At 31.6% G+C, this 14,860-nt stretch overlaps 1 protein-coding gene across 5 annotated transcripts in view; it reads right to left on the bottom strand.

Annotated features, from left to right (window-relative positions):
* The window catches only part of CADM2 (cell adhesion molecule 2), a 1,064,920-nt gene that overhangs the window by 134,688 nt on the left and 915,372 nt on the right, over positions 1 to 14,860 (bottom strand). The window lies entirely within an intron of this gene.

Raw genomic sequence — 14,860 nt, 5'->3', positions numbered from 1 at the left:
ACAACTACCTGGTTGTGCCTAAAAGAAAGCACGATGCATTTGAAATATAACATGAACAATGTGAGGTGAACATAAATTGCTAAAGAATACTTAGGATGAGAAAGTTGTCATCTTTGGGAAGAAAAGGAGCACAATCATCTGAATATTTTGAATACTTAAGTATATATCTCCAGTGAAATTTACATTGAGATGAATGCTCTTCACTTGGCTGAGGAATTTATTTCAGCATGAATAATAGTGCTTTCTACAAGATGTGAATTCGCTTATCGATATTTAAACTTACTGTGCATGATTTAGATCCACCACTAAATGGTGCACTAAGGGAGTATTTGTTCTTTGTGGAAAACAGGTTTAATAACATTTTCACTTAATTTGTAATTTCTCAAGTCTGAAATAGCTGATAAGAAGTGGGCAATTTTAAAGGTTTAGAAATCAAACTGACAGGCTAAGGTTAAAATATCATTATAACAAGATCCTAAATGTAGTTGGTGGAAAAATGTATTCGGTTTTGTTATGCTTTCTGTCATTTTCATCATTCAGTATCAAACATTGATATTGTCAGGAAATAAGTCCTTTCACATAAAATACATAAGGTACTTGATTTTAACATATATTATTTTAAAAATATTTTAAAATATATTAATAACAAAATTAATAATTTCAGTTATTCTCTATCTTTGAGCCTTATGCAAAGACTGGACTTTTAAAATAATATTGGATTTGGTGTAATATTTAGTTAATAGACATAGGCATAGTTCATTGATTTTTACTTATTTCAGAAGAAGTATGACTTTATCATATTGATTGAGTTTAAAGACAGAAATAAAATACATATTAGTAAAAGATAAAATGGATAGATGCCCTATGTCTTGTTCTTGAAAATATGTTTACATTTAGGTTCACATATGAGGGGGAAATGAGCTAATTAAGATTTTTATCACGAAAATGTCTTATGTATATTAGGCAATTTTGGAGAATAAGAAAATCTCTAACATTTAGAAAGGAGAACAGAAGCATGAAATCTCAATTCCATCTTTTAACTGCAAATAAATCACACAGGATACAGAACTTTATGCAGAATGTTTTATAAACATGTGTCTTATGAAATATCCCATCTCATTTTTACTAGTCATTTATTAAGATTTTTGCACTTGAAAATTAGGTACACTTTTACAATATTAAATAAAAGATACAATGACCTCCTCCTTTCAGCCAAAATATATCAGAATAATTCTGATGTATTTGTTTGCTTATATTTAAAAATTATAAGGTTCTTTTAATTTTTAGTCTCATAGATTTACACAAATATGTCTCCTCACTTTGACATTTATCTTCTTTTTTTATAACTTGATTCCCAACGTTTACTTGTTCCTAGCTCTAAGCAGTGTCAGAGTAAGAAAATATTGATTGCTTGACAAACAATTTTTATAAATATGCTACACAATATATGAGAAATTACTCCAAAGTGTTACTGCTGGTTGTTTAATTTTTATAACAGCTGCACTTTAAGAACTCAAACATCTGCTTCTTTTAGCCGTTTCCCTTCCAAAAGTAGCATTTAATGTAATATTAATTGGTCACATAAAATCTGATAGCAATTGTACAAATCATAAAATGTTAATAAACTTATTCAAGAAAAATAAAGTGTAATTTGTTGATTTTAATATTGGCTTATGTGATAGATTATAGGGTTACTAGAAGCTCTAAGATGAACAGAAGAAACATTGAAAAGAAGAAATCATATCTTTTCTCATATTTTAGGTTGACCTTCTTCCCCAAACAAATAGGAAAGATACCTAAAATGTATGTCTATTTTCCCTTTCTATGTTTTTAAAATAACTGATGTATTACAGAGTTATAGAGCCACAGAAAGGTTCTTTATGTTGCATAGCTTATTTACTGATACCATGTGTATTCTTCTTTCACGTACTATCCATTTTTCCCTTTTTTTGGCATGCCAGTTGTATTACATGGTGATCAAGAGTAGCCTTCTCAAAATGCAATGCACATATGATCGTGTTAAAATGCAGATTCTCATTCAGTAGGTTAGGGTGTGAAGCCTGAGAGTCTACTGCTGGCCCACAAACCATATTTTGAGGAGCAAGAGTATAGTGCAAACATTTGACACTGGAGACATAACAAAAAGTGGACTGGGAATGATGGGACTTACTCTTCCCATCTTTTTCTCTTTTCTCTCTCTTGCTCTTTGTTTTTATTCAGAAACTTCCATTGGATATACTATATATATCCATATTCATTTTACATTTTTCAAAATATGCACATCCTATATATTATCTAATGTGTTAGTGAAATGACTAGAAAACCTTGAGAACAAACAATAAACAGAGGAACTTTCAGAATTTATTTCTTTCCTAATCCACACAGCCCCTTCTCCTACTCCCTCTAGCAGATCTTCTGGACATGTAAATAGTAAACAGTCATAATAGTGGTCAGTTTTGGTGAGTCGTGGTGGGAAACTGACTGGGAGACAGTATATTTGGATTTTCTGGAGTTACGGAAATGTTCTATGTCAAAAGGGGTGTGAGTACATCTGCTTTGTAATTTTTGTCAAAATTTTATAGTTAAGATTAGTTTATTTCAATGTATGTAAATTTGCCCTCAAAAATCACAACTATAAGCTATTATAATTATCATTGACTGGAGAGTCAGTAGAGGGATAGATGAAACCAAAACGGCTGAATGTTGATACACTTAAAACTGGGTGACGGCATGCAGTGTCTCATTCTATTATTGTGCTCACTTTGCATGTCAGAAATTTTCTATAATAAAAAGTTTAAAGATACCTAAAGAAAATTTCCTCAAGTATGCCTCTCAATAAAAATTAGTTGCCTAAACATTTCTTGGTAAAGTCTCAAGGTAAAGGACTTTCTATTATTTTCTTCATTATTTATCTTTATAAGATTTGCATTGTAGAATAGCAATCTCCTTATATTCAGGATATTAGATCTTTTGTCTTAGCAATAGCTAAGGTGAAAAAAGAAATAGCAAATGTAAGCTCAAGTGTTACAGCACCCAAAATGAATAAGTTTAAATGCCTTGAGTCAGATTAGCTGAGAAAAAAGCCAAGACATCTGGATTTTCTTACATTCAAATATTTTCACCAAATATCAGATTTCAAGAGACACTTTTATATCCATCTTTCCGAGATTTATAATATTAGGCCACCAGGCTCTATAACTTGTTTCTGGCCACTTTTAAGATGGAAGTTTTGGAAAAAGAAATTCCTCTTAAGTGAAGTTCCTAGAGAAGTTGCCTTGTCTCCTCAGTAGCTCTAATATACCTGAAGCAGTACAATCTCAACTCTTTTGGTTTATTTGCTCTCTCCACTTTTGCAAATTTGATGTTATTTTGACACAGTAGAAAATAAGATACTTTTATTTTATAGAGTGAAATACTTTCCCTGTATCCTGAAATAGATCTGTCAGCCATGTACCTAGAGTAGGCCAGCCCTTTTTAATCCATTACAAGTTCAAGAGAATACTAAGAACAAGGCAGGATTTAGAAATTGAAACTGTCATACTTTCTCATCATTTGGAGATATCTTTTAGGAATTATGTAGGATATTAATTGACATCTCCTATTTGGGCCTTGAATTCTCTGACCATGAGCAAAACAGCATGGTCTTAGTGTGCCCCAAACAGTGATGCTTATATAAAATTTGTGCTTTATTATTATTTTCAGAAGTAGAGTTTGTAAAAGTGATTTTTGATGGATACCATGATAGTTTCAGGGGGAGAAATCGAGGAAGTAAGTCTGAATCCATGTAACTGTTGTCAGTGGTACTTCAGTAATTTTGTACCATAACCAGTAAGCTAGATTCATGACCTCCTCTCACAGAGAACAGAAAATGGATGTATTATGTGAGAGTTGGTTTGTTGTCAAAAGTTAGGAGTGAATGAACTCAGTGGAGAACTGGACATTTGTAATTACTACTTCACAGTTCTATAGGTCAAACTTTCTAAAACTAAATATGTCACTTTTAGAACATACCCAACTTCCCCATTATTTCTTTCTTTGCTGACCTAAAGTAACTATGTCTGACTAACTCATTCAGTAACTTGGATGTATATTTTAAAGGAAATTTGTCTTAGAGGAAATGTCAATATTTTTTTGTCTTAAGGTTAAGTATCCAAAGGTATTTTGCAAAACACTTTTCTTTAATATTCAAGCAAGGTTTTTATTTTGTATTTGTTTTAAACTGTCTCCAGACCAATCATAGTAAGGCTGTATTTTATACCGTAGAACTTTGGAGTCTCATAACCCATATTCATCTGTGCACTGAAAAAGATCTCAAACAAATTCTTGAGGCAAATCTCCTTCTTGCCTGTGAGAACTCCTTCGTACAACTCCTGTCTGAAATACGGTAGATTTTTAAAAGGTCTTATCATTTTCAACTTTTTTAAGGGAATACCAATCATAATCCTGGTTCATAATTGACTCTTAAAGGTATGGCCCCAGCATTAATTGGCAACATGGATAACTATTCCACTTAGCAAGGAATAGTACTGAAATTCGGCTATTCTTAATAGATCTGAAAAGGTCAGATGAGAAAAATAATGTTTATGGAGGATTATTAAGAGGAGATACGTAATTTATCTAAATGTTAAGGTCTTGTTTTCAATTTACCCAGACAAGTAAAATGTCAATGCTTTTCATAAAATTTATCTTAACTGTTATTTCACAGATCTACATTCAGAGGTGCTACAAGAACCAGGTATATATATCTTGCTGTACGTACCCTAGGAACAACTACATTTAATACACGCACATTATTTAAAGCATATAAATTCAGATAAACTTTCTCTCTCTATTCTCAGTACCAGGAAATGTTAGGTCTTTTTTATGACTGGTTTGTGGACATGATAATTAACTGATCATGTCTCATTCTTTGTAGTAGCTAAAAGTTACTAATATAATTTTGTGGTCCACCGTTTATAAACATAAAAAACTTTACAAAATAAATTTGCTGAATAATCTCACTTTAGATTTCATCCTACTTTTCTACATTAATTTAGCTGTTGTTCTATTTTCAATATTATCACTTTTTATGTTAATCTGTATTTTTTGTATTTGTGCTAATCTCTTGAGAACAACATGAATTATAAACAGTCTCCCTCAAAAATACTAGATCCAGTTCAGTCACTGCTTGGTGGCATAAGAGTAACATATCTATTAAAGTTTAATGCCTTAGAAGAACACTAAGAACTGTGTTGCTCAGTCCAGGAGGGCATTCAACAAGGACTAGATCATCTCCTTTGAAAATTATTGTTAACGTCATAGATCATTTTCTGCTAAGTGATTCATTAATTCTACATTTAGTTCTGCGCCTTAGAAGAATACTATGATCTGGGTTGCCCAAATCAAAAGAGCATCCAGTAAATGAGTTAATTCCTTCAAAAATTATTAAGAGCCAGGCAAGGGGTCTTACACCTGTAATGCCAACACTTTGGGAGGCTGAGGTAGGAAGATTGCTCAAGCCCAGTAATTTAAGACTAGACTGGGCAACATAGGGAGACGTCCTCTCTACAAAAAATACGTTTAAAAAATTAGCCAAACACCTGTAGTTCCAGCTACTCAGAAGGTTGAGATGAGGGGATCACCTGAGCCCAGGAGACTGAGGCTGCAAGGAACCGTGATCACACCGCTGCACTCCAGCCTGGGTAACAGAGTGAGACCCTGTCTCAAAAATATATCTCTTAAGGTGAAGTCTGAGATCACTTTAACCCACATGTTCCATTAGTGCTATACATAAAAACCTTGAAATCTTGCCATATGTTTGATCCATGCCGGATTCTGTATGTAAAAAGAAAAAATTAAAAATACCTATCCATTGAGGGAGCCAGATACATAAATATATCATTTAATGTTTATAAAGACTATAGATATGTTGAAAATACCAAGGAGAAAGATAATTTAAGCACTAGCAATATAAGATCTCCTCTCTGATCCTCAGCCCATCAGATATCTCTATCAAAGGAGTGTGGGAGATAGACTATTTCAGAGAAAAATGACTATTCAGGAAATTTGTTAATAATTTGTCGTGACAGTCTGAAAAGAGATTAACTTGTCCTCAAGATATTCTTACTTTTAGCTATCATTTTTTTGAATAATCAGCAGCAATGTAAATATGATTTATTATTTTTGCACAATTAAAATAATGAGCAATATTTGTCCATTTTAACCAGTTCTTCCTGTTATTGACTTACACAGCTTGTTCATAAGCTGTGAGGTTATATCCTGTATAATATGTGGAATTTATCCTGGACAGTTTGGGCTCAGTTCACAGCTTACCAATTACTCATAAATATAAAACCCTGTAAAGAGGTGGAGATGGGAGGGAACAGCATCCTTTTGCAAGTCTAATCCCAGACCACAATATTTTCTTAGGGATTCCTTAGTCTTTCATAACTAACAAAATTATAGTCATAAATATTAATACTAAAAATTATATCCAAATGTAAAAATAAGTTTTCTAGTCCTCTATAGTGCTTGAGTTCGATTGATTTGCATTTGTAAGGTCTGCCATAGTGAGTTTTGTATTTTAATAGTATATCTCCCTCCATAATGTTTTTTTCTTAGACATTCTTTGCCCATAGATTGTCACATTTGGTAAAATGTGACTCCAGTTAGATGTGCTTAAACCCGGGGAGGTAACTGACCCGAGGGTGTCTAGTCTACAGAATGGCAAGCATGGTACTCCGAACTATATGAGGAACTTAACTAGCCTATTTCATATTCTCTATTAACATATATCTGAATGTACATTACAGAACTTGAAGAATTCAAATAATCAGAAGCTAGATAAACATGCCCGTACACATATACACACATACATACATCCTGCAACATGTTCTATAAAAGACATTTTTAGGCTAATCAAATGAGGGAGCATGATGCATGAGGTAAAGAAACAATGTACAAAATAGAGCAAGAGGCAGTTAGCTGGCTGCAGTTGAAGTAGAAAAGGGGTAAAGTCATTCAATGAACTCTTCAAATTGGGGAATAACCTTTATGGTTATAATCAGCTTTCCTTATGCTCCTTTCACTTAACAATGGTCTGATAAAATCTTACAATATCTCTCTTCATTTCAGAGTAGCTTGAGTGAGTCTCAGGGCCATTAACCAAAGTTTGCATGTAAGAAATCAACTTTCACCCGTAACCTCTTCCAATAAAAGGTTTTATATTCTGTGCACTCCTTTTTCTTGAAAAGGTTCTATCATTGAATCTAAAAGTTTCTATCATTAAACTGAAAAATATTATACATATACATATATATCACTGAATCTAAAAGGTTCTATCATTAAACTGAAAAATATTATACATATACATATATATGAATTCAAATAATTAGATATATACTTAGTATATATACTTATATATTTCTAATTATATATATCATTCTTCTAAGTATATATATACTATATATACTATATATAGAAGTATATATATAAATATACTTCTAATTATTTGAAGTATATATACTTATTAGTATATATACTTAGTATATCTCTTATTAGAAGTATATATATATTAGTATATCTCTTATTAGAAGAATATATATATACTTCTAATTCTATATATCATTCTTCTAAGTATATACACACTACTGATTATTTGAAAACTTCTAATTATATATAAAATTCTTCTAAATATATATATATATACTTCTAATTATTTGAATTCATATATATGTAAAAATATTATACATATATATATGAAATCTGACTAACATATTTTATTTATATATATAGAAAAAATCTGACTCTAAGCCTCAGGGTGGTCTCTATATTTGTCTACATTAGAATGCCCTTTCTTCTCAAATATATTAAAAATGATGTTTTATTACATGTCCAAAATATAATAAAATATGAAAGAAAAATATTTTAAGTCTATTTAGTAGAATAAGCTTTAAGAAAATAAAAATATTCATGCATTTGAACAACTTCTGTAGCAGCAGGAAAGTGTGACTTCTTTGTAACATCTATGATGATGCAGTTTACTGGTAATCAAACTATTTGTTTCATGGAGTCCTGTAGCATTCAGCACATGTAAGAGTTAGCAATCTGTACCTCAAATATCTATAGTGAAAATGTATCAATGAATCTCTCACATCAGTAAGACACTTGTGATAAAAAAAAAAAAAAGTTTCTGAATACATTACAATATTTCTATGTACAACGTCCTACCAGAGTGTTTTAAATTATTTTTCAACAGGTTACCTTGTATCCTGAGAACCACATCATTTAAAAATTAAAATTACCCATTGGGACATTCACAAGGTTTGATATAACTTATGTATTTATAAAATGAAGGCTAGATTAAATTTTCAACTTTATTATTTTCTTTTTTACTAATTTTTTTTCTTTTCATTCTTTCTCTCTCTTCTGCTCTCTTTTCTTTCTTTCCTTTGCAGAAATTGCTAATTTTTATATTTCTCTATAGTTTTTATACCCAGCATCTAGGACAGTACCTGAAACATCATAGATGCTTAAAAAGTAAGTTTCTTATTAATTAAAATAATGGTTGCAATCAGCCAGGTAAAGCATCTTTTCCTCCTAGTAAGTAGATATGTTCCATGTCAATGTGTATAATTTGGGAACAGCTATCAGTCTTTAATTCTTTTCTTTGTAGTATATCTCTTTTTAAATCATCTTATCAGTCTCTGTTTTGGAAGAGTACAAAATCTAAATGGATATGACAAAATATTTGGAATTAGGCATGCTAAATATAAATTAATAATGTTTATGCCATATAGTTGATGGTCTATTGTTTTGCTATTTTCCCCATGTTGTTCTTGAATAGAATGGTAACTTTTCTCTTTTACTCAGATCTATATTTACCCTGTCTTTTTTTTTCAGTTCTATCTTCACTATTTTCCACAGCCAGTGTAATTCTTAATCCAGATCAACTCGATTAGAGATCCATTTATCAGAACTTCCCAGAGATGGGAGTTCAGGTGTTTAACCATAGACAAAAGGTGGAAGAAAGGAGATTAGCAATATCACAAAAGGAAAAAAAAAAAAAAAACTAAATAAAAAATTACTAAGTTAAAAATACACCTACCTATTAAATCCTCTCAATTTATATATATTTTTCCATAGAAATTTTACAAAGAAAAAAGGAGAATAACGTTACTAACCATTATCTATACTTACTTACAGGGAAAGGGAAATTATTAAATAATTTCACCTCCTATAGAGGCAAAAAATGAAGAAATTTTATCTATGAAAAATTAGCAGGAAGTGAGAGACAAAATGATACGTAGAAATAAAGAGAGGAATATATTTGTAAGAAGATAAATTAGAATAATTTACAAGTCAATTTTGTGAAAATATATGAGCATTAAAAAGAAATTGAGGACAACTCCTGAACATCATGCTAAATAAGTAGTTCTGCAGACTTTCTCTCCAGCTAAACAACCATAACTAGTGAAAACTATTTTAAAACATACATATTTAAGGTCTCTGAAAAATGTGCTAAGTGTATATAGCAAATGAACAGATAATTATTTCAAAAAACTAGCAAATCTTAGTAAGAACAGATGGAGTCTGCGGTACTTGAACCATGACTTGCTCCCTAATTCAGCCTCATCCTCGGCTTAGCATGAGGAAAACCTGAATCTGGATAGATGTACTCAAGATGGAGATCCATGTTTCCTCAACCAAGGACTACAACCCTTTCCAGAAGAGGCAGGAGGCCAGCATTTCTTATTTCATTCATTCTTACTCTTGGTTGCAGAACCAAAATTCCAGGCGGCGTGGTTGAAAGGTTGGGGCTCTCTTCTTTCACCTAGCCCCTCCTCATATGCCAAGAATAAAGGGATCCCAATAGCTCTCACTTCAGCTCACTCATAGAGGGAAGATTTCAATTCAGAAGAGACAAAGCAAGAAGATCAGAAGCTACCATATTTTTGCCCAGGGAAGTGTTTTTCTGAAGCTCTCTCTAAGGGAACCAACTATTTGGAACAGAGTTGGGAGAACTTCAAAGTTGAGACTTTGGAGGAAAGCAAGTAAGAAAGCCCTTGTGTCTACATGAGATAAGCATGCCAAATCATAGGCCAGCTATTTTATAAAAGAAAACCACAGAAAGAGAGGGTCAGCAAGGGCCTTCCTGTCATCACAGGTAAAAGAAAATCTCAAAGACTGGCCTTAATAAAAAGAAAAACAAAACAAAAAGCCCAGCAAAGGATTCTGGATTTAAATAAATCAAGCTATTAAACAACTTATGCACATAGCATTAGTAGCACAACCAGGTGACAAATATTGAAGGAGAATCACTGGGTGTGGTACCAACATAAGCAGAGAGCTTAACAGAGACAACAGGAAAAAAGACAATGAGACTGCTACTGAAGCCATTATCATCCCAGGGTGACTGCATGTGCAAAAGGCTGTGCTTCCTGAAGAATGACCTCAGAGCCTTCACACTGCAATAGAAACAGCCCATCCGAATCAATAATCAATAAGTCAACAAAAACAGGTACTTTTACAAAGGAACTCCAAAACACAAGGAACTCCCTTGACAACTGATTTTCATCAAAACCAATGAAGGTTAGAAGTGAGTTGGGTAGCATATCCCAAGTGCAAAAAAGGAAAAGACTGTCAAATAAGAAACTTATATCCAATAAAATTATTTTTCAAAAAAGAAGGTAAAATCTAAGAGACGTTATTAAAGCAGCCCTGCCTTATAAGAAATGCTAAAGAAAGTTGGGCTAAAGCAAGTGATCCCAGATAGAAAAAAAAAGCAACAGTGAAGGTAACAGTATAATTAAAAAGATGTTAAAATGGTATGTTTCTTCTCTTCTCTTAACTGATTAAAAAATAATAATTAGAACAAAGATTCTTCGGGAAAACAAAATTAATGATGTAAAATAATTATATATTATTGTAGTATAGGGACTGCAACATATGAAAGTGCAATATATTTGACAATAACAGCACAAAAGTTGATAAAAGTAAGTTTTTAGTAGAATAAGGAAATGATTCTAGGTGGTAACTTGAATTTGCAGAAAGAAATTGAGAACTAAAAACATATATAATATGTTTAATGTAACAAATTTTAGGTACTTGTTATCCTTGCTTTCTCAGCCTCATTAATGACATAACAGTATATGAAGTAATAATTAAATAATTTAATTATTAATTAAAAATTCAATCAAAAAGCAGAGATTATAACACTGGGTTTTTAAAATAATCAAAATGTATGCTTTCTATAGGAGACACACTTTAGATTTAAATATACAAATGGATTGAAAATAAAAGGATAAAAAGTAATATATGATACAAACAGTAAGCAAGAGAAAGTTAGAGTGACTGTATTAATATCAAAGTGGATTTAAAAATAAAATATATTATTAGAATAATGGAGAACATTTCAAAATGACAGAAAAGACCATCCATTAGAAAGATATAACAATTATAAATACTTATACATGTATATAAAGAGAGCACCTAAGGTATATGAAGCAGAAACCATATAGCCCAGTATTATTATTCTTAGGAATATATAAAAAAGAATTGAAAGTATATTTCTACACAAATCCTTGCACCTAAATTTTTATAGCAGAGTTTTAAAGTAACAGCCCAAAAGCATAAAAACCCAAATGTGCATCAACTAATGAATGAATAAATAACATATGGAATATGCACACAATGATATATTATTTGGCAATTACAAAGTATAAAGTACAGATATATGCTACAGCACAGATGATATTAGTGTATGCTAATCTAACCACAACACATATTATGTATTTTTGTAGCTGAAATGTCCACAGTAGGCAAATTTATACAGACAGAAAGTAGATTTGTAGTTGCATAGGAGTTAGGGTGGAGACAGTTGGGGGAAAGTCCAGAGTGCTCACTAAGAGATTTCTTGTAGAATAACAAAAGTATAAAATTGATTGCAGTGAGAGTTTTATAGTTCTGTGAATTTAGTAAAAACTATTAAATTGTATACTTTAAATACATGAATTTGATGACATGAATTATATTTCAATAATGTTTCTACATGAAAATAAATAAAAATAGCTAACCCCATGTTTGGCTTCAATTTGGGAGGTATACAAGTAACACTTTAAAGAGTTATTGATTGAAGATAAAAATGTGAAGGAAAAGTAAGATAGATTATTCTCTTGGAATATTACCATGAAAGACTTTTTATATAATGTCTACTTTCAGGAAAGAGTGTATTTGCTTCCAAACTAGTCAATAAAATAGTAGTCAATAAATACACTTAAATATCATAATCTCACTGTAATCTATAACATAAGTAAAATAATCTATCTCAATCCACTTCCCATTACCAATGCAAAGGAAAGATAATTTACCAACCCATTTTGATACTGCTACACTAAGACATCAGTTTGATCTTACTGTGAAAAATGGGATTTGATGTCTTTTGTGATCTGTTTTCTTTTGTTTTGTTTTGTTTTGTTTTGTTTTGTGAGACAGAGTTTTGTTTTTGTTGCCCTGCAATGCAATGGCACAATCTTGGCTCACTGCAACCTCTGCCTCCTAGGTTCAAGCAATTCTCCTGCCTCAGCCTCCCCACTAGCTGTGATTACAGCCACGTGCCACCACACCCAGTTAATTTTTGTATTTTTAGTAGAGATGGGGTGGTCACATAATTAATGAGTAACTTTTAGTAAAATATGATTCATAAATTTTATTAAATATCTTATGCATTCAAAGAAGGTCATTAGCCAAAGGTAATGGGAACAGCTACTTTCTTCCTCTGTGTGCCACAAAGATTATGAAGTGAATTTCTATGAAAAATCAAAAGTTAAAGAATGAAAGAGGCATTTTTCTTAGCCCATAAAGAAGACATAAATGACATTTTGGAAACAACCTGAAGAAAACTTGAGCAGTAACTAAGTCCCTTCATCACTAGATGTGAGCTATGCAGCTAGCAAATTTGAATATTTTTGTTATTATAATGTCAGGATTATTCGTGGGCTTATAAGTCCTAGATGATTACGGTGGGCACTTGGTTTAACCCTTAAATTAAATACCTTGATTAGCATTCATTAAGCACAAGATTAAAAGGAAACAATTTCTTTGGTCAATTACTTGACATTAAGTAAAACCCAGTTTTAGAAATAAAATTGTTGCAGTATATAACCTCATGATAAACTGTTTGGATTTAATGTCCGTTTTGTTTATTTGTCTCACAATATACATAGTGAAACTTTCTCTTCCATTCCAACAATGTGTAAGAATTCAGAACAGCGCTACATTTCTGTGAGTAAGTAAAAGAATGTCTAACCTTAAAACTAGCATCATTTTTAATTTAAAATAGCCTGTCAAAATAAGTATGGATATGTTTCACTCTCATTCATTTTCAACTTTTGAATTTCTCATAAATCTTAAACAAGCAAAAAGATTGAGACACACTACCACTGAAATAAAGGTATATTTCTCTACAATTCAAAACAAAAAGTGAGGACTACTGCTTCTAGTTTAGATGAAGTAACAGAGACAAATTTACCTCTCACCTGAAAACAACTGTTTTCAAGACAATTGAACATCATAATGAAAAATGATCTCTGAGAGATGGAAAATAAATGAGCTGAACCCTAAAATGGTCCCTGCTTAATACCTTGAGAGATTTTACATGATGTGTTGCATGGAGGGGAACCCATGCAGAATTTGGTAGACTCTCTGAGTTAAGGAGATGAAACTGGGAGCGTGAGAAGGCAAAATTAATTTGCAGAGCAGAGTACAAAAAAAAAACATAGATAGACAAGGAGTGAACTCTAGACATTCATAATGCCCCCTCCAGTATTCACTTAAGTACTAATCAGTGCATCTGTGTAAGGGAACTGAGGCTGGGACAAGAACCATCTGAAAGTATTAGAGGAAATTGTATATGATTTTCACACAGGGCTGTAAATAGTGCCTATTGCCGTCAGTCAGACAGAAAATACTTACAACTGAGGGCACTGGTCATGCTTAATACATTTTTAAATACTTCTGAAAGGACTAACGTCTAAATAACTTGACTAGAATAAAGCTTAAGAATATTTAGAGCAGGGCTGCTTTGTCTATGGAGTAGCCATCCTTTTATTCCTTTACTTTCTTAATAAACTTGCTTTAACACAAAAAAAGAATATTTAGAGCAATATGAAAATATACAACAATAAAAAGGTAAATTAACAATATTTGGAATCTAATTAAAAAAAAAACATAATGCATTCAAAGAAGCAGGAAAATGCTGTCTATAATGAGGAAATAAATCAATCAATAGAAACCAACCATGAAATAATTCACCTGATAGGAATAACAAAGTCATTAAAAACACAAAAAGTAACACAAAATAGATTCAAAACCTAAACCTAAACAGTAAAATTTAGATGTATAATTTTTGTGTTTTGGGGTTAAAAATGTCTTACATACCAAACTAAAGCATGATTCATAAAAGTAAAATATAACGGTAGTACAATAAATAAATTGGATTTTGTGAAGTAGTAAAAACATTTTGGAAAATTGGCAAGGTCTTTAAAAAATTAAATATATGGCTACCATATAAGCCAACTAGTCTGCTTCTAGGCATTTGCCTAAGAAAAATGAAAACATATGGACGTTCAAAAATTTACACACAAATGTTCATAGTAGCTTTATTATAATATCTGCAAACTACAAGCAACCTGAATGTGCATCACTAGGTAAATGGGTAAACTAATTGTGGTGTACATAGCCATAAAATAGAATACTATTGAGCAAGAAAACAAAAAAGAAACTATGTACATGCAACAACATGAATGAGTCTCAAAATATTGATGTTGAGACTCAAAAAGAGAAAGATATGTACAGACTCTATGATTATTTTTATGCAAAATTG

This window comes from Sapajus apella, unplaced genomic scaffold, assembly GCF_009761245.1.
Source record: "Sapajus apella isolate SASKATOON/1434 unplaced genomic scaffold, GSC_monkey_1.0 scaffold8, whole genome shotgun sequence".
In the NCBI taxonomy this organism is placed as follows: Eukaryota; Metazoa; Chordata; class Mammalia; order Primates; family Cebidae; genus Sapajus; species Sapajus apella.
Note: the sequence above shows the minus strand (reverse complement) of the source record. Positions and strands in the feature narration are given on the sequence as shown.